Source organism: Lepisosteus oculatus, chromosome 15 (assembly GCF_040954835.1).
Source record: "Lepisosteus oculatus isolate fLepOcu1 chromosome 15, fLepOcu1.hap2, whole genome shotgun sequence".
Taxonomy (NCBI): Eukaryota; Metazoa; Chordata; class Actinopteri; order Semionotiformes; family Lepisosteidae; genus Lepisosteus; species Lepisosteus oculatus.
The window spans coordinates 1356729-1383953 of NC_090710.1; the positions used below are offsets into that span (position 1 = coordinate 1356729).

At 38.2% G+C, this 27225-nt stretch overlaps 1 long non-coding RNA gene across 2 annotated transcripts in view; it reads left to right on the top strand.

Moving 5' to 3' along the window:
• LOC138223156 (uncharacterized) overlaps positions 1-26937 on the top strand; it is a 49754-nt gene extending 22817 nt beyond the window's left edge. For both annotated transcript variants that reach the window (XR_011181677.1, XR_011181676.1), the window contains one exon: positions 24412-26937. This is a non-coding gene — a long non-coding RNA (uncharacterized lncRNA). The remainder of the gene's footprint in view (positions 1-24411) is intronic.
• The last annotated feature ends 288 nt before the right edge of the window (positions 26938-27225 follow it).

Here is a 27225-nt window from a genome sequence, read left to right on the forward strand (position 1 = left end):
GGCAACCCACTGAAGCTAAGCAGGTGTGAGCCTGGTCAGTACCTGGATGGGAAACCTCCTGGGAAAAACTAAGGTTGCTGCTGGAAGAGGTGTTAGTGGGACCAGCAGGGGGTGCTCACCCTGCAGTCCATGTGGGTCCTAATGCCCCAGTATAGTGATGGGGACACTATACTGTAAACAGGTGCTGTCCTTTGGATGAGATGTAAAACCGAGGTCCTGACTTTCTGTGGTCATTAAAAATCCCAGGGCGTTTCTCGAAAAGAGTAGGGGTGTAACCCCGGCGTCCTGGCCAAATTTTTTCCCGTTGGCCCTTACCAATCATGGTACCAATCCTAATAATGCCCCTCTATGAATTGGCTACATTATTCTGCTCTCCTCCCCACTGATATCTGGTGTGTGGTGAGCGTTCTGGCGCACTATGGCTGCCGTCATCCAGGTGGATGCTGCACATTGGTGGTGGTGGAGGGGAGTCCCCATTACCTGTAAAGCGCTTTGAGTGGAGTGTCCAGAAAAGCGCTATATAAGTGTAATAATTATTATTATTATTATTATTATTATTATTTTGTTTTTCTTAAGCCATTCAGAGGTGGACTTGCTGGTGTGTTTTGGATCATTGTCCTGCTGCAGAACCTAAGTGCGTTTCAGCTTGAGGTCACGAACAGATGGCCGGACATTCTCCTTCAGGATTTTTTGGTAGACAGCAGAATTCATGGTTCCATTTACCACAGCAAGTCTTCCAGGTCTTGAAGCAGCAAAACAGCCCCAGACCATCACACTACCACCACCATATTTTACTGTTGGTATGATGTTCCTTTTCTGAAATGCTGTGTTACTTTTACGCCAGATGTAATGGGACACACACCTTCCAAAAAGTTCAACTTTTGTCTCGTCAGTCCACAGAGTATTTTCCTAAAAGTCTTGGGGATCATCAAGATGTTTTCTGGCAAAACTGAGACGAGCTTTTATGTTCTTTTTGCTCAGCAGTGGTTTTCGTCTTGGAACTCTGCCATGCAGGCCATTTTTGGCCAGTCTCTTTCTTATGGTGGAGTCATGAACACTGACCTTAACTGAGGCAAGTGAAGCCTGCAGTTCCTTGGATGTTGTTGTGGGGTTTTTTGTGACCTTGTGGATAATGGCTCTCACTGTGGTTCGCTGGAGTCCCAAAGCTTTAGAAATGGCTTTATAACCTTTTCCAGACTGATAAATCTCAATTACTGTTTCTCATTTGTTCCTGAATTTCTTTGGATCGCAGCATGATGTCTAGCTTTTGTGGATCTTTTGGTCTACTTCACTTTGTCAGGCAGGTCCTATTTAAGTGATTTCTTGATTGAGTACAGGTGTGGCAGTAATCAGGCCTGGGTGTGGCTAGAGAAATTGAACTCAGCTTTCCAAAGATGTGATAAACCACAGTTGATTTATGTTTTAACAGGGGGGCAATCACTTTTTCACACAGGGCCATGCAGGTTTGGGTTTTTGTTTTCCCTTAATAATAAAAACCTTCATTTGAAAACTGCATTTTGTGTTTACTTGTGTTATCTTTGTCTAATATTTCAATTTGTTTATGATCTGAAACATTTCAGTGTGACAAACATGCAAAAAAATAAGAAATCGGGAAGGGGGCAAACACTTTTTCACACCACTGTAATAATTAAAGGTGGCTTCTCAAAGTGCTTTACAGAATGACAACAACAATAAATAAAAATAATACACAAGATAAAACACAATTACAATATACAGAGGAGACTGTGGATGGTGGTACTAAGAAAAGTAGAAGGAGAGGGGTAAAGAATGGAACCAGTTAAGTAAAGGCTCTCCTAAAGAAGAAGGTTTTGAGTCTGGATTTGAAGGAGTTTAGAGAAGGTGACTCTCTGATATCCTTGAGCAGAGAGTTCCGGAGCTTGGGGGCATAACAGGAGAAGACCCTGTCACCCATACAATTTAGACGGGCTTGGGGGAGAGTAAGGAGAGCAGAATTAGAAGAGCGAAGGTTGTGAGGTGGGGAGTAGGGCAATAAAAGTTCAGACAGGTACTGAGGTGCCAAGCCATGCAGAGCCTTATAGGTGAGCATGAGGATTTTAAAGTTGACATGAAATGCCCTGAAGAGACGCCAGGATGGTTCGGGCTCATGTGGGCTGGGGAATTGTTGGCTAGTCACCCAGCACCCTCCTCATGGTGATAAGACCTGTATAATCTTTTGAGTATAGTTATATTTTTGTTACATACCAATTACTTGATTAATATAGCATGGCTATATAAATATAATGGCTTTAAAAGATGATAGGACAGTCATAGCACCGGTTACTATGCAACAAAATAAACACCTGAACTGAATTACTGAATGTGTGTTTCTGTCACTAAATGGTATATACTGTAATAATTGAGAACTTGCTCAGAGAATCACATTACTGGTGTTTATATCAAATCCACGTGGGGTGCGAGTTCAGCAATCACATCTAAAATGATCAGTCTTTCATATTTCTTTAAAGCTCTCTGGGTTTTCTTTATTAATGAACTGTTGAATTCTGCCTTAGTACATACTGTATGTACTTCAGGGTAAAAACTGTTCTTGTATCGTGTTGAGCTAGAGAATGGTCTCTGGACACTGTTGTTGTGAATACTAATGCCAGAGAGCTACTGTGTATGCCTTTTGCAACGTTTTAGTTGTTCCTTTTTTCATTTATTTAAAACCAATTCTATATGCTGAAGCATATACAGTAGCACAATATTCATTATTTTGGTAAAGCATTATTCAACCATTACTATAACCAATTCTTTATACAATAAGCATATAGCATATTACAGCTATTGCATCCATTTGATTGACAGTCTGGATCATTATATGAAAATATATTGAATATATATATACATATGGGAGGAAAAAGGAGCACCTGGAGGAACCCATGCAAATATGAACAGAACATGCATACTCCATGCAGATAGCAACACGGGTCCAGAATTTAACCAAGTGCAACATCACTGCATGGCAGCAGTGCTAATCACTGTGCCATTGTGCCTAAAGTACAGTATATTAGATTAAATAAATGTATGCAATGGTAACATACTTTAAATAGAACATCGTAAATAGTTCACTTGCTTCTCCTTAGTGACAAGATAGATTATTTTTATAGTTTGGTGTGAATGTAATGTTTTTTTTTCAGGTTAATTAGGTTAACAAGTAATTAGGAAACTTAACCATAGATTTAGATTATGAAAAATATATTTCACACAAACTGTACACAAGAAAACAAGCTCAAATTCCTGGTTTAGTTACACCCTTGCCATCGGTCGGTATCTCAAAGGAGTCAATAGAATCTTCAAGGTCTAGATGAATTCTTTTGATTTTGGCAATAATGGCTATGTCCATTTTTAACCCTGAATTGACTGTATTGGCTTTAAAACCATATGGTATTATGCTGTACTTATATATACTGTATATATACAGTTTCCTGATCGTAATACAGTTAATTGTATGCTATTGTTTCAGAATACATCTCTAGATATGACTTTATGTGTTTCACTTGTGTGGCATACGGGGAATTGTAGTCTTTGTTTTCCTAATCAATTACATTTCCGACGTTTTAAAACTACAGTACATACACTGTGAAGGAAAGAGACCATACCACCTCATGATGGAAAATGTAGTTAGACCACCTTTAATTGCACAAACAATGTGCTGTAGAAAGTAGCATTTTTACTGCCAGTAACTTTTGTGCTGCAGAGAACATGCAGATCTTTCAAATGACTAATGTAAAAAAGACTACTACAGTATTTGTTTTTCCATTTTTTCAACAGGTACTGAGAGATTACAGTGTACAGCTGAGGAAATGAGCAATTACAGTATGTGTGTTTGAAAAAGATTGTGTTGCCAAAAGCATATACAATTATCACAACATTTAATATTTAATATTTAATATTCATATTTTTTATTAACATTGCACTCCCCTGTTAAGTTAAATTGTTTTTTTTTGTTTTACAATCTGACAATTTAAGACAGAACAAATGCATTTGTGAAAATATTTTAAATTTTAAATATTATTTGTTCAGTCAGTTCTCCCAGAACCTGTTAATTTCTATGATGAGTTCTTGCTCTCCGCTCTGTTTTGCCATCTTACGAATATGGTCTTTAAGGGAGTGCCAAATGTAGAAGTAATGATGATGAAACAGGCTAATTTTTAAAACCATTAACATCCACACAGAACATGAATATTTTTTTTCAAAGTGAAACACCAAGACTGAACCTGTAAGTAACAATTCCACCCAACCAATAAGTTGCGTGTATGAAACGCAATATTAGGCAAAAAACAGCAGAATTGCAGTTACATTCGCTATTGTATTAACAGTTATAACAGATACAAAATTTAAAACAAATCTGAAATCTTTTAAAACAAAAGTTATTTACTCTACTGTATTCAGAGCTGCATGTGAGATCATAGTGAGCCCAGTGAGTGTTGTGTTTTGATTATACTGAGGGCATAAAGATTCAGTGAGGATCAGGGGGAGATTACTGTGAGATTACTCAACCAGATAACTTTAGTAAGTTTTTTGTGCATTTGTGTGAACAGTTAAATAGAACTCTCTCCAAAACAGTCTTTTTCAGTGTTTCGGTCTTAAAAAGGGAACGTTGGCAAACAATTACATTTTCTTCCAAAAGGCCTTTAACTCGCAACACTCATAATACTTCAAGTTCAAGTTCAAATTTATTGTCATTATACTCAAATACAGGTTTATGGTATAACGAAATGCTATTTAGCTAGCTCTCGGACAATAAGTAGTGCAAAAAAACAATACAATTGTATAATAAAAGAAAGACAGAGACAACAGGCAGTGTGCAAAACCACAACAGGCAATGTGCAAAACAACAAAAAGGCAACAGGTAATGTGCAAAAACAACATCAGATGTGCAAAAACATGCTTCAACAGAATGAAATAAAAAGATAGAAATTATGGGGAGTGAGTTTTTTGACATGTAAGGTAGAGGTAGATTTCAATGTGTGTTTGAGTTTTTGGTAAGAAAAAAGGCACTGTGAGTTTCAGATCATAGGTGAGAGAGTTTAATTGTGCGGGGGTAAAAACTGTCTCTGAGTCTGGTAGTCCGGGCCCAAATGCTCTGGTACCATTTTCCAGATGGTTGAGGGTCACAAAGTCTGTAGCTGGGGTGCGTGGGGTCTTTGATGATGCTTAGAGCTTTCCTCAAGCACCGTCTGTCATAAATGTCCTGTATAGATGGAAGGTCAACCCCAGTGATAGACTGGGCAGTTTTTACCACCCGCTGTAGGGCTTTGCAGTCATACCACTGTGATGCAACCTGTCAGTGTGCTTTCTGTAGTGCATCTGTAAAAGTTAGTGAGGATCTGGGGACATATCTTAGCCTTCTTCAGCCACCTTAGGAAGTACAGGCACTGTTGCACTTTATTTGAACAGACAGGTGGTGTTGAGAGACCATGTGAGGTCCTCGGTGATATGGATGCCAAGGAATTTGAAGTTACTGACACTTTCAGTCCCGTTGATGTGGATGGGGCATGTCCGTTTTGCAGTTTCCTGAAATCAATGATCAGCATCTTGGTTTTGCTGACGTTGAGGGTGAGGTGTCTTCACACCACGTTGTAAGCAGATTGACCTCCTCCCTGTAGGCCCTCTCATCATTGTCTGTGATCAGACCTACAACTGTGGTGTCATCAGCAAACTTGATGATGGGGGTTGGTGTTGTGTTTGGCTTTACAGTCGTGGGTGTAGAGGGAGTAGAGTGATGGACTAAGCACACACCCCTGGGGGACTTCATAGCTGTGTCGAGTTTTTAATAACTTTTATGAAGTTTCAACCCATCTGTCACACCACACGTTAACTCAGTAGTAATAAATCTGTAAGACAACTTTGGAAACAATACTTGGTCTCACTTGGTATCACACATACAGCCTTCAGTAATGTTTGAAGATATTACCCGAGGCGCCTTTTCTGATGGCCAGACTGTGTGAAGCAGCCTTAGCTTCTAGCCTGCTCTCTGCGTTGCTGAGCACAGCAGTTTCAACTTGTCCACACTCCAGGTTTGCACACGTGCTCTTGGCTTCTGCCCTGGAGCCCTGGACTCTCCTGCTGGCCTCCTCACCAGCAGTTTTGTTCTGCTCCCAGCAGCTTCCCTTGTCCAGGGCCACAGGGGTCTTTCCGTGCCCTCATCATTCCCTCAGCCTAACAGCCCCATCACAGTTTCTAGAGAGTTCTGCCCTTTTCTCAAATTGTATTGATTTTTTTATATTAAAATCAAACTGAACAGTGTTGTGTGAGTGAGGTTAAAGTTCAGCAAAACCTGTAAAGGAAACACACAAAGTGAAATTTATTAACTGCATACTGTCACGGATGTTGGAAGGGACGAACCGTGGAAAGACAGTAGAGCGAAAAGACCCTATGCGTAGACGGGGGTTAGCCCGGGCTCAGCTGTTCAGGAAATGCCGTAAAGAAACCTATGCCCTCAGGTAGCAGACGTGGCATGACCTGGTGCTAGGCGGGTTTCAGAACATCCGAACATCAATGCTGAGTGAAGGCAGACTGAAAGACCCGGAAATATATAGCCCCAGAGAGAGAGAAACACCGGAAGGACAGCAAAGAACTGGAAATGAGAGACAGGACAGAGAAGGAGCGCCCTCTGACTGCAGAGGGCATGACATACATTTTCAGCCTCCTAAGTCAGTATCTAGTAGAAGCACTTGTGCTAGTGATAGCTTTTGTTGATCTGTCTGTCTTCTCTGTCATTATCTTCTGTCTTTCCTATTTCTCCACAGCATTATGTATCCTCAAAAAATACTTTAATTAGATTAATCCATCCATCCATTAGATAGCTCTCCGATAATTTTGAGCAGTGGGGTGATGTATTAATTCCTCCTCTTCCTGGTAAAATTGGTCCATTTTTGACAGGGATAATGGGAATCACTGGATTGCAATCTACAAAACTTTGTCTGGGCTGTTCAAGGATATTCACTCTTCTTGGCAGACCACTGCAGTGTGGTTTTGGCCTTGTGCTCATTGTGTCTATACGGACTTTTAAATTCTTGACATACTCAAGAAGAAACTTTTCTTCCAAGTTTCGCCTGCACTTTGTACCATCAAATTTCTCCTCAGCTTTAACAAGCTTCCTTGTCCCTGCTGATAAGAAGATTCCCTATAACATGATGCCGTCATCACCATGCTTGACAGCTGGGAAGGTTTTGACTGGTAATAAGGCAGTAAAGTTATGTAATTAGACCAAGAACATACTGTATATATATTATTGCTAGTTATTAATCAGAAAATCTTTTTCAGTTAAGGTTTATTTCTTGCCACTCACCCATACAAGCCAACTTTATATGGGGACTGGGATACTGATGATTTATGAGAACTGACACTCGTCTCTGATATAGAACACTGCAAATCTTTCAAAGTCAGTGTTGACATCACAGTTGCATTTCTAACCAGTTTCTTGCTTTAGCAAACTGTTCAGTTTGAAAGGGCAACCTGATCTGTGTAGTGTCTAGGTACTATGAGTCTGCTTCATCCTACTTCATAATGATGGCAAAATGTTCTCCATACACTAAACATTATCAGGTGTGTGCTTAGTCTTGAATATGATCTTTATGGGCCTTGGAGATTTGTTAACCTTGAGTGCCTCTAATACCTGATACCTCTTCTATAATAATCATGCTTTATTACAGAACTTTGTTCTTCTGCTGCCTAAGGCTTGTTGTTGACTTTTTGCCTTTTTTTACTGTTGCTCCACAGATTTCTTAATCCTTTATGGTTCTTTTGCTATTGAGTCTTGAATGAACTATATTATTTATTTTAGCCTCCAATGTAATGTTCTGGTGTTCTGGGGAGTGCAGGGTGTGTTCTTAACATAACCTTTTTATACTTTTCCTAATTGAGATGTTAATTTTGGGTATTTGTTAGCTTGATTTACTCACTGTAACGATAATCTATTCAGTGCAAGCTGAATCTCTTTAAACTGTTGCTATCAATTCTCCACTGATTTCATATCTATCTTATCCCATTCTACTTACTGTATATTAAACTCTGTCTCATTCCTTCAAAGTCTGCCTTCCAGAAATTGTAAACTTTTGATTTGGACTCAGCCTGTAATTTCAAAGTAGTGTCAAAGCAGTCATCATTATGATCATATTTCTCAAATGGTTCTCCTAGTTCTACATATCTCAATCTGTCTTTATTGTTTGAAAAGACTATATCAATACAAGCATTTTCTCTTGTCGGTGTTCTGAAAAATTCAGTACGAAAGCATTAATTAACCACATCTACCATTTCATTTTCTGCAGAAGACATTCTTGTAGGTTTTAAGTAATGTTCTTTCTTCACATAAAACAAATACTGCTTCTTTTGTATATAAAGTCTCAATTTCATTATACAGTTTTGAATTATAACAAACATTTGATTTTGTTAATCTATAGCATACTCCTAACACTATACCTTTATGAGTCTGACCCATATACTGTAGATTTTTGGAAATTTATAGTATCCATACATATTTCTCTAAGTTAAGTTCCTGACCCTGAACACTACTACTTTTTGGCATATAGTTCTACACCCTCCCTCTTCTATCTTTCATGTTTCTCCAGAACATTGTGTATCCACTAAAATGGCATTATTCTCTATCATTTTTGATTAGCCATGTTTCTGTAATTTCAATTCCTCTTAAGTACTTTGATGTTTGCTGTTTTGACCTTTGGTCCTTCTTGTCCTGGCTCCCCATGTAAATTCATTTTAAAATCTTTGGTTTCTTTGCCCCATTCTGTTTCAGTTGAAATGTTTCTGGATTTCTTTCTGGTCATCATGTTTTCCAGCCATGATGACTGGAGACAGTGTCATTTAGATATACTGTAGTCCTTCAGGTTTATAAGGTTCATGTCATGTCATAGTTTCCAGTGAACAAGAAAGCTGAAGCCACCTTCATCATGCATGTGTTACTTTGAAGGATTAACCTTTGTTCGTTTGTTGCTTGCTTTAGTTAGTTGTTTATGGATGATATCAACAGCCTCAGCTTTAGGAAGACATCAAACTGTTGTCATTACATTACATAGTCCCTGATGGAGATCTCACTTGCCGCAATTTAGATTACCCGTTCTCCAGGCCTTTGACTGAAATTCATTGTCAGTGCTGGAGTTCTGGTTGTCTGATTCCAGTCCTGGATTGGGGCAAATTTGTTTGGCATGTTGTCAGGTGATATTATTGAGAGGAATTGTTTAAATTTATTTCCTTTCACCACCACCAGTTTTTCGTAGTCACATACAGTATTCTTCGTTTTTTTTTCTGACAGTTTAGGGAGCACTCTTTACTGTATGTTTGTTTTGTCAGTCCTGGAGCCCTTTTGTTTTCCTTGTCCAGTGCATAAACGTTTTCAAGAAGGATCTGGGTTTTGTTGCAGTTAGCACAGGTTTGGTCTGGCTGTTGAAGTTCTGCTAAGGTGCTCCATACAGTATGTCACACAAGTTGCAGATCACTGGTTAAAGAAGTACTTTTTAGTGTTAAATGTAATCTATATCTGATATGAAAAGGTATTCTTTTGTTAGGAAATGAAAAACAGTACAGCTGCTTAATAACAATGCGATAACTTCTTTTTTACAGAAAGAAAAACATTTAGAAAATTAAAGTAAAAGAATTTTAATGGGTAGCACTTTGGGTTATGCAAATTGCAGTTATGCACTGGAGTACATTAACAATGGTTCCTTCTAATGGTTCTTAATAAAGCAGTGTTATGAATGCATGCCAATGATTTTCCAAGTTATAAAGTATACGGAAAAGTTGTGTACAATACTGCCTTCCAAAACCCTTTCTTTTAATATCTCTTCACTCATCACTTCATACATATGGTGTACTTTGGGAAACCCCTTGCGCTCTCACCCACTAATGGAACTTTTACAGAATGTCTCCATGTCAGTCTCCTTTCCTCAAAGGTGTATTTGTTAACTGATGTCTCTCATCAAACAGTAGCAATGCAATATAAAAAACACGGTCAGGGATGAATGCAGTTACAAAAAGACTTATAAAGGTTTGGGTGGAACTTACTATGTCTTTGACATCAGTTTGATAAGACATTTTGCTTCTGCGATGATTCACTGCTCAGTTGCAGTGAACATCTGTTGCCACAATGTCAGCCTGGAACTCTTTGGTAAGCATCGCTGTTATGTAATGTTCAGTAAAATTCTGGTTTAGTATACTTGGTACGGCACTGTATTTTGTCATTTGAAAGAGGGGATATAAAATCAAGGCTGTTCCTTCTGTTCCCAAAACCCTCATGAAAATTCTTTTGTGGTAGCTGGGTATTATTAACCTGCTCCTGCAATTAACCTTAGAAAACTAGTACTTGCAGGTGATTCCATTGTTAAACTTGTCAATAGAGCCCCTTTCAGCACAGAAAATAATTGCTGAATATTTCCCTGGGGTTACAGTCAAAATTATTGTTTTAACTAGAATCTGTAATGACACAGTGTAATCAGATTTCTATTATCCTGGCACATAATGATACTATATATTACAGATACATTTATAAGGAAGATTTTTTTTAAAATGCATTAAATGTTACAAATAAGAGAAAAATAAAGGTATAATTTCTTGTCTGATTCAAATCAATAAAGATGTATTTATTTAAAGGTTTGCAGTTAAAGATAAGGATAAAAAAGGAAGAATGGACATATAGTATAAACTACTGCATGTCTACACTCAAAACCGGTACACTGAGTGAAAAAGTGGTAATTTCTACCTGGTGTACTGGATTTTGATAAAAGTTACTTTTTTTTGCTAATCCTGCAATTTATTATTGGACTGGACTCCAAGATAAAAATAGACTGGCTAGAATAACAGTTATTCTGGAAAACAAATGTTTGAAGTGGATTTTAAACACATGACTGGTGTTTTGTCTAATACTAGTTACATGATCTTTCATGTAGTTACATGAAACATTCTTTGAGGCTTATTTAGAATTTCAGTGTATTTAACATACAGTATACAGTAATCCCTATATATATATGCACTTGTGACTAATATACCAGCAAAATCATCTCCCAAAGGCAGATGTGCTTGTTGAGACTCAAAATCAAATATTGTCAAAGTTGGTAAATAAATTTTATAAAACGTTTAGGATATAGAATCAAACAGGGTGCACTTTATCAATAAAGCTAAGTCCTAAGCCACGTACAATTCCGTTGCAGAATACGATTCACAATATTATTTTTACCCAAGATGTATCGAAATGGACATTCCACCAAACACTGTTTTCAAAGGAAGTTTAGAAACTTGGCTCTCTCTGTTAAGTAAGACTCTACCTGATCTAATGCAGTCGTTTGAGAGTCATAATGTTAGAGTCCATTGAATATACAATAAAACTGAGAACTGAGCACTGGCACTGCAAATGCACAGCACATACAGTAAAGCACAATTAACAAGCATAGTGTTAAAGTATTCAAGATTTAGTGGAGTTGTTGAAAAAAGTCATACTTCAAACCAAATAAATAAAAACCTGCTTCATTCAACAAGCTCACAAACTTCACAAGGCAGTCAGCCTGTTTGTCCCAAAACAGCTGTGCATGTTATAATAATAATTATAATAAATAATAATAGTAATTGCTAACACTTATATAGTGCTTTTCTGGACATTCAAATCAAAGCGTTTTACAGGTAATGGGGACTCCCCTCCACCACCACCAATGTGCAGCCCCACCTGGATGATGCAATGGCAGCCATAGTGCGCCAGAACGCTCACCACGCATCAGCTATTAGTGGGGAGGAGAGCAGAGTAATGAATAGATGAGGATTATTAGGAGGCCATGATTATTAAATGCCAATGGAAAACGCCCCTGTTCTTTTCAAGAAATGCCCTGGGATTCTTAATGACCATAGAGTCAGGACCTTGGATTTACTGTACATCTCATCTGAGGGGCGGCACCTTTTTACAGTATAGTGTCCCAATCACTATACTGGGGCATTAGGACCTAAGACCGCAGGGCCCTCTGCTGGCCCCACTTACACCTCTTCCAGTATCAACCTTAGTTTTTCCCAGTATGTCTCCATCCAGGTACTGACTAGGCTCACACCTGCTTAGCTTCAGGTATGGCTGCTGCTTATACTGTATGTGGAAGCCTTCCTGTTAAATTCTATCCCTGGCTTTGATAGAATGTAAATCCAAAGTACACAAATCCGAACAATATGTACAAGAAAATTGGATTGGATTGACTTTGTAACAAAACTGAAAAATTGCTTCCAAATGCATTTTTTCCCCATAAAATAACACTACAGTCTAAACAATATTTTTCAGTTGTTTACAAATCCTGAAAAATGTTTCTTCATATAGGAATGTTCTCACACAGCAATGTCTGTCTAGTCATGATAAAACAGGTAAACCTACGGAACAATGATTAAATTTAACAGTGCGAGATAAAACACTGGACGTTTTCTTTCACTCCATTTTTCATCCCTTCAAATAAACCTAAAACTATTAGTCTGGTGATGCATTTTAGACATGTTCCTGATAATGTAAATATATTGCTGTGTTGTCTGCAATACTGCTGAGTAGTAGTGTCAGTAGTCATATACAGTACAGTACAGAACATCAATGTACATCTATATGCTTTTGCACATTGTGGTAATTAAATTACTATTTGACAGAATTAAGATACTACAGGGAGATGATTTTTTAATAAATGGCTTTAGAACAGGTGCTGGATGACTGAAATACAAGTTGGAAAATTATTCAATAAAAACTCCTGGCCCTAGTTACATGTATTGCTTGGGACATCATCTCCACCTACTGTACTTACAGTAGATGAGGTGGTAGTGTTTAGCGAGGCAAAGCCGAGATTCTCTCCTGTTGCACAGTCCCCACCATTGCTCAGGTGGTGCTGAACAATATTAGAGAAGCAACCTTGGTCTAACCCCCCAATAAGAATGAGGTTTGTGTATCAGTAGGGCAGTTAGTAATGACCTCAGGGCTGTCCTGGTCCCATATCAAAAATGCCTATTTGAGGCTTATTTGTCAGTACTGTCTGTTTATCTATGGCTTTGCAGAATGCACAGTTCCCTCTATGAGAATTTGAAAGTCTGCCTGTAATGTCAGTGCCATGCCCCAGGTGCATTTCCTCACAGCAGGAGATACTGTACCTTTAGGCTGAGCTTAGGGAGAGGGTAGTAGATGGGTTAGCTTTTGAATAGCCAAATTCAAGGGTGCTGTTGCCCTAAGCAGTCAGCAGTGGGTTCAGGCTTCCAGCTGTGACTCTAGGGCAGTAGATATGCACCTACTGTAACTATGGACTGTTAAATTTTTGCAGTCTCAGGTAGGATTCAGCTGTAAGACTGAATCAGCAGTGATGAAGTCAGAGAGGTGAGAGAAGGGAAGGACCTCTCTTTATAAAGTGCATTTCAGACCTCTTTTAAGCACTCAACAGTGGTACAGTAGCTCTTAATCAGTGGTTTATGGAGCTGAAAGTAGAAGAAATTCAAGAGTTTTCATGTGAGAATATTACATCTTGAGCTGGAAAATATGTCTCAGTGTTTGGGGATTTCTAAAAGCAGTGAAGCCTGAGTGTTATGTAGGTTGGGAGAAGAACTAATTAAAAAAAACAGGTTTCCTGATTACTACAGTAAATGTACCAGAACCAAAGACTGGTCCCATCTCCCAGCTGAAAGACAGATGTGGGGATTTTTCCCCTGGCTGTGCTGGTATAAAGGGAAATCCCCTTTGCAATGAAGCTGATTTAAAGTCTATGTTTTTAATGACTAGATTGGTTTTCTAATTTAATAAGGGCCACAACACAATCATACCTTTAATAACCTTCTGAGGACTGGAAATTTGTATACAGTATCTTCCATTGTGCTCTCTCTGATACTCTCTCTGATTGTTTTTACAGTTTACAATATATTAGGCCACCTTGGCATTACTTAATATTTGAATTGGACTGTCAGAGGCTTATTGAATTAGTAAATGTAGTAAAAATGACAAATACAAATTATTATAAATAAATATTTGTAATTTGTCAATTTTGTGTATCAGATTTTTTGTAGTTTGTTTATATCTTGTTTTTGTGAGGGGGAAGTACTTAGAGCTTTTATGATGTTTGTTCTGTCTTGATTTGTTTTAAATGTAATTGATTTTTTCATCAAAACTACTCAAAGCAAAAACAAATGTGCACAGAAGAGATCTATTTGTGGAAAAGAGGTTTGTGAAAATCAAAGGTTTGTTTTTTAATGATAAGTATTGTCACATTACCTCACTGACATTTTGTGAACTGCAAAGTTTGCCTCTGGAGAGCCACTTTCAATGAGCTGTTAGAAAAAAATATATGTTTTTGAATCAATATTTTTATTTTTTGAAACCTAAGGACTTGAAAGAGCAATTTGGTTTTATGAATGTTAGATACTGTATAACGACTGTTATGAGTTACTGGTAGCATAGTTTTTTTTTCCCAGAAAGATGCAAACTCTTCAGGATAAAGAATACAGGGTATTGTTTTGAGATGTTTAGCCACCCATAGGTAGGATAAAAGTCAAATGAACAATGAGTATTTTTGATATTCTACTCATATTAATTGACTTCAAGGATGAATGTTCAGCAGTTAAGATCACAACATAACAAAGACAAAGACAAGGAAGGTAAAAAGGAAGTAGAAGAAATACCTTCTGATCAGTCTTGGACACTAGATCTGGCTCCATAATGTGAATGATATTATAGAAAGCATGCTATTTTATGTATTTTAGGAAACTAAATGTTCTCTCCTAGTTTGCTAAAGCATTTTTAATTAAGGAGATTGATTCCCATTCTCCTTTAGGCATGTTGTAGGAAGGAAGATGTAGCTCAGAATATTATACATTTTTATTAGGATGCAGGTTTTTTCCATTTAGGCTTATGGTGTTTTGTAGTATAATTGGATTACAGGGCTAGATTTAGGGATTTTACTAATCTATAGGATGTACTGTAGCCCCTAGAACACAGATTTGTACTGTACATACATTATTGTGTAATGTACAGTATGTTGTGCAGTTGTTATTTTATTGTTAATAAATATTTGTCTTGTCAAGTCTGGGGGCTGATTTATTACTCCATCACCAGAGTTGTGCCAGAGAATAAAACCTCATATTTTGACTAACACTTCAGTTACTGTATTTCCTGATCAACCATGTTCTTACAATGCATGCACAGTAGTCTTACGTATCAGAGGGTACGAAACTTGTGAATAACAGAAAACGACCAAGCAGATTAATCAAATCATCATAACTCCTAACTTATTTTGAATATACCAGAGTGGTTGGTATAACTAGAGGCACCTGAGTTCTTTGTTCTGTGGCACATCTTTGATGAAGCTGAGTAATCAGTAATAAGAGTAATAATCCGGCACACTGGAGTAAATACATATTTATTAACAGTGACAGTAATATACTAAACAAAACAACATAAAAATACTACATTCAAGTTTAGCTATTTACAAATTTATAGAGGCCTATAACCGTGATAACCACCCAGAAAAGCTCTAGATTGCTACCAACTAATGAACTCTTCTACAAGGCCACGAGATGATAAAATTGTATTCTAAAGTAAAGAGAATATGACCTACACTTAAATTTCTCTCTCTCTGTAAACCTGGATGCCCCAAATTAAATGGGAACCTATCTCCCTGTTATTCTTTACATAGGACATCAGAGTTCCTAACAAAAGCAGAATAGCAAACTCTTTTAGCAGGGTTCAGATGCTTATCTCCGATTCAGTCTTTCTGGATGATCAGGACAAGGAGCTCTCACTTTCTGCCTTTCCTCTCCTGTACTCTCCTATACTATCCTTTCCTTTTCTCTTCACCTCTCCTTTACTTCTTCTCGCAAACCTTTCCTCTACATTTTCAACCTTCAGTCCATGCTCTTGTTGAGTCACTTTTACTCATTATTTGTTTCTTTTGCAAGCTACTGTACTTTTCATTTCATTAGTTGAAGTTTTCCCACTGTCATTCATTTTGTTATCTTGCTCTTGCTGAAAGGTACTAAATATCTGCATATACACTATACTGCATATACTGTATACCCATATCTACTGTACCTGTCCTACAGTCCTTACATTAATGTTGCACAGCTGCAGGGAATAGATCTAATAGATCACTTCCCTGAAACGCACTATCAACTGTAACAATCTCTTCACTGGACTTCATGGTTATCTGCCATTCCTCTGTACAAAACACTACTGTCACGGACGTCCAAAGGTACTAACTGTGGGGAGCAGGAGAGCGGAAAAAGACCCATATGCGTAGCGGCGAGATGGGAAAAAGGCCCGGGCTCATTAGTGCAAAGAGTTCAGGAATGCCGTATAGAAACCTATGCCCTCAGGGAGCAGACGTGGGGCGCCCTGGTGCTAGGCGGGTCTCAGGACATCTGAACGTCAATGCTGAGCGATGACAGAGTGAAAGACCCGGAAATATATAGCCCAAGGGAAAGAGAGGGACCGGAAGGACAGCAGACCGGAAACTAGAGACAGGACAGAGAAGGAGCGGCCTCTGGCTGCAGAGGCCGTGACAACTACTATACAAAACATCTACCTGTAAATTATTACCCTTGCACATAACTGTTTCAACCAGAGAACCAGAGAATCCCATACTGACACTGATAATACCAACCACTCAGGTATATTCTTGGCAAAACCATTAACAAGGTGGGGGTTATGATTATTTTGTTTATTGATTAATCCACTTGGACATTTTCTGATATTCTCTATTTTCAGCCCCTCTGTAATAATAGTGTAACAAACTGTAATGAGCGTTCCAAACCAAAGCTAAGCATCCTGCTGTAAATGTCAGCTCATTCTTGACTTGTCACAGGCACTGTCATTTGACTTGCTCCAGTGTCAAAAGGTTGATGTTACTTTGAGCACAGTGTGAGAGTGGTTAGTTAAAGGAAAGAAGCCACCTGTTTGGGCAATAAAAAAAAGTTCTCCTGCACTTGGCAATAGTTTTACAAGTTACGTTTAGTGACTGACCTGATTAACCGCCGTTCACACAACCATCCTGGGGAGGAGAGCCTTTCGCATTGTAATTCCAGGTGTACCTGTGGACCTACCCATCTTGTTCATCACAACTGTTTAAAAGCCTATTTGACATCTACTTATCCACACAGGATGTCCATTTCAGGGATTATGTTGTAAAATGAATGTGAACAAAAATGTGCGCAAAGTGTTTCAGTAATTTCATGTTGTTTAATATTAAATGCACCTAGTACTTGTTACATGTTATGAAGTTTAGTTTTTTTCAAACAGTAAATATGTTTTGCAGCGTAAGGGAGCTTTTCCTTTCTGTAGAATGTAACTCAAAATTATCCTGGAAAGTGAACAGATTGCTGCTTCATGGTCGCAAATTTCAAGCATCTATAGTATACATGTTCTGAAGTAAGGAGGCATGAGAAGTCTTCGGTATTTCTCTGACTACAGTCATATATTCTGTTACGTCCCAGTGTGTGTTCTGTGTGTGTTTTTTCTATGTTCCACACTGCTGACCCTTGATTGTTCTCCCTTCCCCATTGGCCAACCATCACACCACTGTTTCAATATGATGTCATCATCAATCAGCCCTCAGCCAATCAGAACACATCTTATTCACTATATAACATGGAGGCTTTCAGAAAGAAAAGGCCTTTCGTTTGACTTCGGTCCCGTTAGGTTTTGGTTATCGCTTCGCTTCGCTTCGCTTCGCTTCTTGTTATTGCCTCGGCTTCGGCTTCGGCTTCGGCTTCGGCTTTTCATATAGCTTCGGCTTTGTTGTTTTGTTGGTTTTACGTTAGTTTCTTTGTACTTTCGTTTGTTTGTGTGTTCATCCTTGTTTTGTCATTTCCTTGCCCCAGTGTTACATGTTCAACATTTGTGTTCTCTTGTACCCTGCTCCTGTTTATTACTCTTGTTTTCCCTTATTTGTCTTCCTGGTTCACTTGTGTTTTTGTGTGAACTTTTGTATATAAGGTTAGTTTAGGTTGTTGGGTACACTTACACACTTAGTTGATTTTGTATTAGTACACTAGGTTAGTACTGGTGAGTGCCATTTGTCTTGTATGGTTTTGGGTAGTCAGTGCAGGTTAGCTACGGTGTTGAAGATGCCGAAGACCGTGTGTTTCGGGTTTTCTTTTGTAGTCGGATTAGCTTTCCCTCACTGTCCTAGCCAGCTCCATTTTGTTTGTTATTTTCTTTGCTTTGGCACCACTCTGGTTCCTTTCCCTTGTTATCACGCTTCCTAGTCCCTCACCAGAATCCCCCTGCTTCCAAAAGAATTATCCTAAATGTTACACCCCTTTACCCCTAGACACTTGGGGTCGTAACATATACAATAGAAGAAACACAAACCATGGTATACAGTAGGTACCAGACAAGGTCATTTGCAGATAGGCAATATCCACAATGCAAACCAAAATTAAAAATATGCCTTATAATCATGCCATACCAATAGTTATTTTGTTGAGTGTAAGTCAATAGTTAATAGTCGGAGTGGTGTGTTGTCTAAGGATCTGCACCTGTGGCTAGAAAGTTGGCAGTTCGTATCCTGCAGCTGGCAGAGGAATCCAAGTACGTTGGGCTCCTGAGAAAGGCCCTTAACCCCAACTGCTCCAGGGGTGCTGAATAAATGGCTGACCCTGCGCTCTGACCCCAAGCTTTTCTCCCTGTCTGTGTGTCTCATGGAGAGCAAGCTAGGGCATGTGGAAAGACAAATTCCTAATGCAAGAAATTGTATATGGCCAATAAAGTGATCTTATTTTATCTTATTTAGAGTGCAGAGAGAACCTCATCAGTAAGGCCGCTCCATCTGTACCTGCCGAGTTCCAACTACTGGAGTTACTTAATAAGTTTGAATGTGGCCTGATGTGCCTTTGTTGCCATCTGTGTAGAATATATAGAATATATCTAATGATATTAGATTTATAGAAGTTTTCATTTTTTTTACATGCCCTGCGTTGTTGCTAATCTCCTGTTAGACAGACTCTATATGCAATGCTGACAGAGTGCAGATTGGGCATCATTTTATTTTATTTTTTACCTCTGCTGTCAGAATCAGTGCATGGCATCCATATAAATTGTCTAATTTTGTGCAATAAACTAAAAAAATGCACACTCTTGAAAAAAGCAAGGTGTAACAGGTTTTGAGGTGTGCTGTAGAATATCATCACCTTGTCAGTGCTGTGATTGCCTTTACAAGAGGATTGGCTAGTTTTCAGGAGAGCCAGCAGAATATCCATTTGCTTGATAGAGTTAACCTTTTCATTCAGATTGATTAATTTTAGATCATTCTTAAATACTTGCTATGAGATTTATTGCAATTTAGGCTACATTTAAAATTTTTAAAGATCAAAATTAATTAAAATTGAATTAACTTTTTTTCAGATTTAACAGTGAGCTTTGCAATGCACTTCAAGGCTCATTCTGTGCTTGCTGAATTATTGAACTTCTGTTTTAATAAGTTTGAATATATAACTGAAAATGATACATAGAAATGTGTTCATGTACTGTATATCTGCAGATATTATTCTGTCACATTACCAAGTACCAGTAAATCCCAAGAGAGAGTATTCTGGGAATGTTCATATCAGGGATATCAGCCAGAGCTTACAGAGCGGGCAAACATATGGCAGAAGAAGTTTAATGCAGACAAATACAGGGTTTTTGTGTGCAGGCAGTAAACAAATACATTTTGAATGCAAAATAGAAAATGCTGAACAAGAAGAGGCGATTTATGAAAATGATTAATGTTTTTCTGCTGACATGTCATTTGGATTTTAGACAATGTAAGGAAGCAAATAAAAAGACTAATAAAATGCTAGGATATAGTTAAAAGTATAGAATTTAAATCTGTACTTATCTATAGTACGTATGTTATAGAAAATTATGTAATATACTGTACTACTCTAGTAAGGTTTATTTCCTAATGTTTTGTATTTTGGTTAGTGCATTATAGAAAAGATACTCCTACTCTGGATTCAGACCAGAGAAAGGCAACCAAATACATTCTGGGGCTTAAAGTAAAGACGTACACTGACAAGCTCAGTGAACTGAACCTTTTTGTTCTTGAACGTTGAAGGCTATGAGGAGACCTGATTCAAGTATACAAAATCCTTAAAGGCAAAGATAAAGTCACCCCAACAGAATTCTTCAGAATGAACAGTGAAATGCAAATCAGAGGACACAAATGAAAACTACACTATGTAGACATGCATTTAAAACAGAAAACAGAAGGCATTTCTGAACCCAAAGGATTGAAGAGATACACTCATTTTTTTCAAGACCAGGCTGGATGAGATCCTCGGACCAACTAACTATTACCACTGGCCCATTCTTTCTAGTCCTTTCTTGAATTCTGTTGAATCTGTGGAACGATGGAAAGTGCTGTCCGTGAGCCACGAGACAGCTTGAGTGCATCTAACAAGAAGAATGGGCAAAAACCGAACCAAGGCAGTGCGCAAAGCTGGTAGATTAGACTGCTAGCTGCAATTGCTGTGAAATGTGCTTCCACCAAAAAATAAGGTTATTGTTCTGAATGCTTATGCAATCATCATATTTTAGTTTTACTGACATTTACTTACCCACAGAAGTCTTTGAGCATTCAGATTAGGAATTTAGGAGTTTTGTTATAGAGCTTGAGAAGGGTCTGAATAATTTTGAAAGGCACTGTATGCTTTCAATTGGACAAATGTCCTTTAAGTAAAGGACACTGGAAACGTTTCTGATGAAAGATTTAAAAAATGCACTTACAGAATCTCTTGTCTAATATACAGTAGATCCTCACTATATTGCATGGGACAATTTGCTTGTATATAACTCTCTGAGAGATGTCAATTTTGAACAATCCATCATACAATTTAAAATTAATTTTAGGACATGTGTATTTTGGGTGAGATTGCTGCCTCACTTTGCTGGAACCCTGGGTTCAAATCTGGGCCATGGATGCTATCTGTGTGGAGTTTATATATTGCCTCATGTTCACCCGGGTTTCTTCTGGATACTCTGCTTTCTTCCCAATTACATATTTTTTTAAAAAGAAAAACTTTATCTCAAAATATGCATCTCACAATGAGTACACACTCTGACAAACCATATAAATTATACTACAGTACATTATAAAAATTTCTTTAAAAGGTGATTGTCCTTTTTCAATCCATTTAAGTGGATGCTAGGCCTGGATTTCCTTCTAAGCCCTACCACTTGCTGTTGTCCAAGCCCTTTTCCCTGTCCTGGCTCTGAAACTGCAGTCATCCAATCCACTACAGGAGCTCAAAGGAACAGGGTTTTCCTTCTTAGTCCCTGTACAGGGCCCACAGTCCCTTCCAGCGCTCGTTCGCTGTGGAGAAGCACCATTTGGATACTTCACACTTCATCCTCCTTCTGAAGTTCGCAAGGATCCTCTCCTCCAGCTCCCTCGCTCCCCTCTCTGTGTTGTGTTGGATGACATTTTTCCCCGCATTCCACAGTCCTTGTTTTATTAAGGATACCAACAGCCAAAGCAGGAACATTGCTGCTGCCACTCCCAGGAGTTGCCTAGTGTTGTCAAGTCTGCTCCACACTGCTTTGGCAAAGAAACGGCTCCAGAAAACGTCCTCCTGCGTCTCCTCGACGAAACACGTGTTCAGGGGGCAATGTGGGTTCCTGGTGAGTGAGAGTCTATAGAGGACCTCTCTGGTCACCAGCTTCCAGTTGACGTCCTTTAACTTGTTGTCAGGTTCCTTTGGTTGTGTCCTTTCCCAGACTTGTCTGGGAACCCGCAGCCTCTCTTCAGCCAGTTGCCCTCTCACCTCCTTGAACAGGGCCCTGTGTTGGTAAAGAGCTCTGGCTGTTTTGTGGCCTTGTACTTCCAGCTCCACTTGACAGTGTGGGTGTAGGTCTCTGGTTGTTTTTTTCTGGTTGTTGTCCAGTGTTTGTCCACTGGACGAGGTACCTCATTGGGATGGAGAACCACAGCCTGTTACAGTACTGGAAAATCAATTTCAAAGACTTTCTTTACTGCTAACATGCTCTACAATCTAAACTAAATTAGCTTCAAGCAGCAGTTCTAGAGTCTTTATTCCACATTGGAACAAATACCAGACTTAATGTCAAGCTGACATGTCTGTTTGCAGATAACAAACTATCACTATTTAAAAGTAGAAAATTCAAGTATTTTCAATGGTGGTTAAACCATACCATGAAAATTTAGTTCACATTACAAAGTGTATGATTAGCATGAGACGTCTAGTTGTCAAAGAGATTTGAATTATTTTTTTTAATTTTCATTTAAATGTATTTAAGTCTGATCCTTGAACTTTTATTTACAAGAAAGGATGTCTAGCTATCATGCCTATTACCCTAAGATGTAACTCAATGAGAAATTCGTCATAACTGTTGCCATTAATAAATTTTGTATAGCGTGTATTGTATAAACGTTTAAAAAAGTCTATACTGTTTTAGTATGAATGTGCTTGAGAATGTGACTGTAATAATAAATGGTTTATTTTTTATGGCTATTATTTATGGAAACAGCTGCATTTACATACAAAAGAGAAACCTTATAATGCTTCCTGAAAGGAGTTCATTCATGCTATTTCAATCTTGTTTCAAAAATGTCTAAATAACCTATGCAGCTGGGCATGAATGCATCTCAAATAAATGCCTGAAATATTTTTAAGACTGCCTATGTTTATTATGTCTTGGCCTTAGTCTAAGAAGTGAAGCCTGACTGGTTAGTGCCTGGAACTGCTGATAGGTTGATCAGAGATGCTCTTTCCTCTTAACCAGAAATTTCCAACCAAAGTCTCAGTCTGCCAACTGGATTGTGATTAAGCTCCATCCCCCACCCCTCTTTCTTGAAATCAGCTTATTCACAATACAGTACTGCTTTATCTCCTTATAGGACTGATGACAGTCGTACCTTGGTTTTTTCACTTCCTTTTCTTGAGAAAAACACAAACATGAGATTATAAATGAAACAATGAAAACAAATGAATTAAAACCATTTTTTCCCATTCAATCAGTTAGCTATTGTTACTGAGCACGTGCCCTTCTGCTTCTCTGTTCAGGGGGGCACCCAGTACTCTACTTTTGTCACAGCTTTCAATCAGACAGCTTTCAATCAAGCCTGTGTGAAGCCTCCTTTCATTTTGTTCAGATAAAGAAAGCTGCTGTTTTCTTCAACTGAACAACAAAAAAAAGAAATATAGAAACATCCTGTCTCCCCTGAAACATTCTAGAAGGCACAAGAACTTTATTTCTTCCATTTTCAGTACAGCCTTTTCAGATCTGGCAGTCACAGTACAACCTTCCAGGCTTTTCTACCTTCCCCATTCAGTGTCCACCATTGCAGGTTTAGCAGTTAGATACAGAGGGCTGGAAAAACCTTAAATAGATGCTCATCTATTAAAGGCTTCACATAAATCACTTGCAATGATTATGAAAAGATGTCTTGCAGTCTCAAGACAAGAATATCTGCTGGGATACAGAACCAACCGGCAGCTGATTCCTGGTATGAGTTTGCAGTCCAGCAGAGTTTTTGATTTATTGAAACTTGTTGAGAAGAGAGTTAGGGAGCTCATAGAGTAAAGTTACAGAAATGAAGCCTTGATGTTATAAATGCATAAATCTGGCACTCAGCATCGGATATTGATAAAAAAAATTGCCTAATGCAATCAATGAAAAAATATCTTAATAAAAGGTCTTTTATTCAATCACATTTTTTACTTGATGCTCAAAAGACAGGAGAATATCAAGTGTGACTCCCAGATTCCTGTCTATGGCTGATGAATAAGTGTGGAAGCTATCTTTCTGTGAAGCTCACATTTGCTTTAGCTTTAAAATAAATCTCAGTATCTGGGGATCTGGGTACTGTGGGCTTCTTCCTGCACCAGGTCTGGGATTGTCTAATACTCTTTTGCAGGGCAGGGATACTTCGATTCTGTCCACTATCTAGGAACAGAATATAACGGAAAAGTCTTTGCTCAATATGTCAGTGTAATAAAGAGGGATTTGGTTGGCTTGTCTTCTGACTGCTAAAAAATGCTCATAACACCCAGATACACCACCCTTACAGAAATGAGGATCAGGATTTCCTTGATTGTTATTTGAAATGCACATTTCCACAGCAAAGATCCATGGCGCTGGGGGTGTGACACAACTGAAGCCTGGAGGTTTGCTACAAGATGTGTGAAAAGTCCATTATTTTTCTCCACAGGTTTATCCATCTAGCTGAGATAATTGAATAAGGCTCTTTTTTCCTTTTATGAGGTTCCCTACATGTAGTGTTGGGGAGGGGGCATTTGGGAGCTTAGTTTATTTAAGGTATTGTGTACCTTGTGTACCTATTGTGTACCAGAACACACTGGTTCTGCCAGTTCAGGGCTTCAGTTCATTACAAGAACTTTTTATTGCAAAGAGCTAAATATGATTGAATACCAATTTTTATCTTTATTAAGGTCAGAGCATCGATCCCCCAACTCTGTCTCCCAGTGGAGGGCTACAGTCTGTGCTGGAGAACACTGTGTCGCCGGCGTTTGGAGCTACCATCATCATCATCATAACTGTCATCATATCAGGAAGTGCCTACTTATGTTTCCTCAAGTACATCTGTGCAGGGTGCTGCAAATCTACCCAGGTTGTACCTGTGGCAAGAATGGACCCCAATAAATCCGAAGAACAAGTCTAACTGATTGTTGGACTCTGAATTTGGACTTCTTTGATGAAAAAATTGTTGACAGTTTTCATGCATTACAGCTTGAGCTTATTAGCAACACAACAGCATGATTGCACATTCATTTGCAAAGGAGGCACTTGTTGCTGTGAAGAACTCCTTGGCCACGTTTATTTTTTCTGTGACTGCTGATCTTAATTACTGTTGAACTGTGCTGAAAATGAAATCCTTTTCATTCAGTTCTACAGAAACCCAGCTTGGAAGCTTATTGAAAAGACAAAATAAGGTAGGCAGAATAAATTGGAATTTAAAAATCAATTATTTGTTAGGGGTTTTTCACAGTGTGCCTGTCCATCTGTTATATAATGCAAAGAGGTCAGACTTTGGTTGCCTAATAGAGCGTGTATATCCACCTACAGGCTACAATGTGCTTGTTGAAGACAAGGATGAGTTCTGTATAGAGGAAAAAGAGGAAATGTATCAATTTCTGCTATTTTTATTTCAAGAAATGGAAACTTGCATACTCTTTGTTTTAATGTATGGCTATGCTTGCTGCTGTACTTGTAACGTTTTCATGCCATTACCCCATTTGTATCAGAATCAAGATCAACTTTCTTTTATCATCTTTTATGATTTTTTAAAAACCTGTCATAAGTAGAGAAAGGTTTTTTTACCAAGTTAATTTTAAATATAATTGTCAGATTTTGCATGTCCATTCATTCAAACAACAGTAATGCACTTCATCCAGAGGGAATTGTGGTTCCTTTTCTTGCCTGTGATTTCCCAGCAGTAGATATTTGCAAGGACAGACATGCATATGTCTTTCTGTCCCATATCAGGCTCCACTACAATTTTGAGACCCATTTGATGGACATGCCAAGTTAGAAGAAGCAAAAAAATCTCACCCCTTCTGGACCTGTCTTGTCACATACAGTACATGTCATGACAGTGGATTGCCAAACAGAGAATATTTTTTCACCTACTGTACTGTGGTGGACTGCATGGTTTACAAAAGCTGGCTAGGACCTTAATTTAGTACCACATATAGAAAATGGCTCTTCCTGTAGCACAATGTTTCCCTTTCACCATACTGGGTAGATGGGTTGTAGTCCTAAAGGGGAAGGACATGTACTAGTCCATCAAGTCTTTTTCTAATAATGCTTTGATGTGCTTCAATTTTTTTCTACCCAGTGTTGAGGATGTTCAGCCTTATTTACATTTTACATTTAATGAGATTAGACACATGCTGCATTTCATCCTTTTAATGAGTTTAATTAGCTTTCTCTTAGAATCAGCTCTGCAGAATTCAGTTCCAGAACAAAATGAACAAATCACTCAAAACACACAGGACATTTGTAACTTGTAAGATGTGAACATGAAGTACAAACACTGTCCACTTTTCCTTTAAATTTTAATGTAATGCTTGGAAATACAGCACTGGCACTGGTGAGCAACAGTGACACTGGGTTGTACTCCTAAAGGGGAAGGACACGTACTAGTCCATCAAGTCTTTTTCTAAAAGCGCTTTGATGTGCTTCAATTTTTTTCTACCCAGTTCTGAGGATGTTCAGCCTTATTTAAATGAGATCTACATTTAATGCGATTAGACACACTAAGATGCTGGCTGCCTGCAAGGTCCACACAATAACTGATAGAAAACACATTTTCTATGATTTACTTTTATCATTTCTGTAGCATTTTAGATATTTCACATTTTTTGAAAATACACATACTTACCACAACCAATGCTGTGTTGGAGGACATTAGCACTGAAATTCTTTGTAATTATGTTTTTCCAACTTGATGCCTATTGTAGAGAATCGGTCCAGATACTACTACATGCTAGATTACCAAAGGGAATACTTATAAAGCAGGACTGGATTTGAAACAAATACTAACACAAATAGTGCAGAGACTAACTGAATTAGAGGGATATTGTGTGTGGGTGATGCATTACTCAGTGGCTTTGTGCTTTGTGTCTGTTTTGTATGTTTGATAGCTGTTGTTTCTTTATGTAGCCGTTCACAATGTAATTCTGTCTAATTTGAGGTTCACCATCTTGTTGTTTCTCTCATCTTCATATTGTGGCTTTGTGTTTAATTAAACTGAAGAGCCAGTCCTTTCCTTGTAAAACTTTATTACTAGCTGTAGCACTGGGCCTATTAATAGAACAGGTGGATTAATTTACCAGCTGGAATCCATACAGGCAGCATTCATAAAAGCTTCAGTATTTTTGTACTTAATTACATGTTTTACTTAGCACTAATGAGAGTGCAAGCTATGTATGTTATTAATTAAAGTTCCAAAATAATTTTTCTGTTTTGGTTATTGTTATTTTTGTTTTTGGAGCTACTGTAAAGAGCTAGGGTGGCACAGCGGTACTTAACATAATGATAATGATGAGGACGATAACAATACTGCAACCAAATAGGCCAGCGATATCTCAGCACTCTGATCAGAAGAATACTGTTCAAAGGCTGAAACCCTAGTTTTATTCTGAATCTTTTTCTGTTAGTGAACTTTTTGTTACAATTATTTATTACTGTTATGCATTTATTTGTATAACACTTATTGAAGGGTACATATTCACCATCCCAGG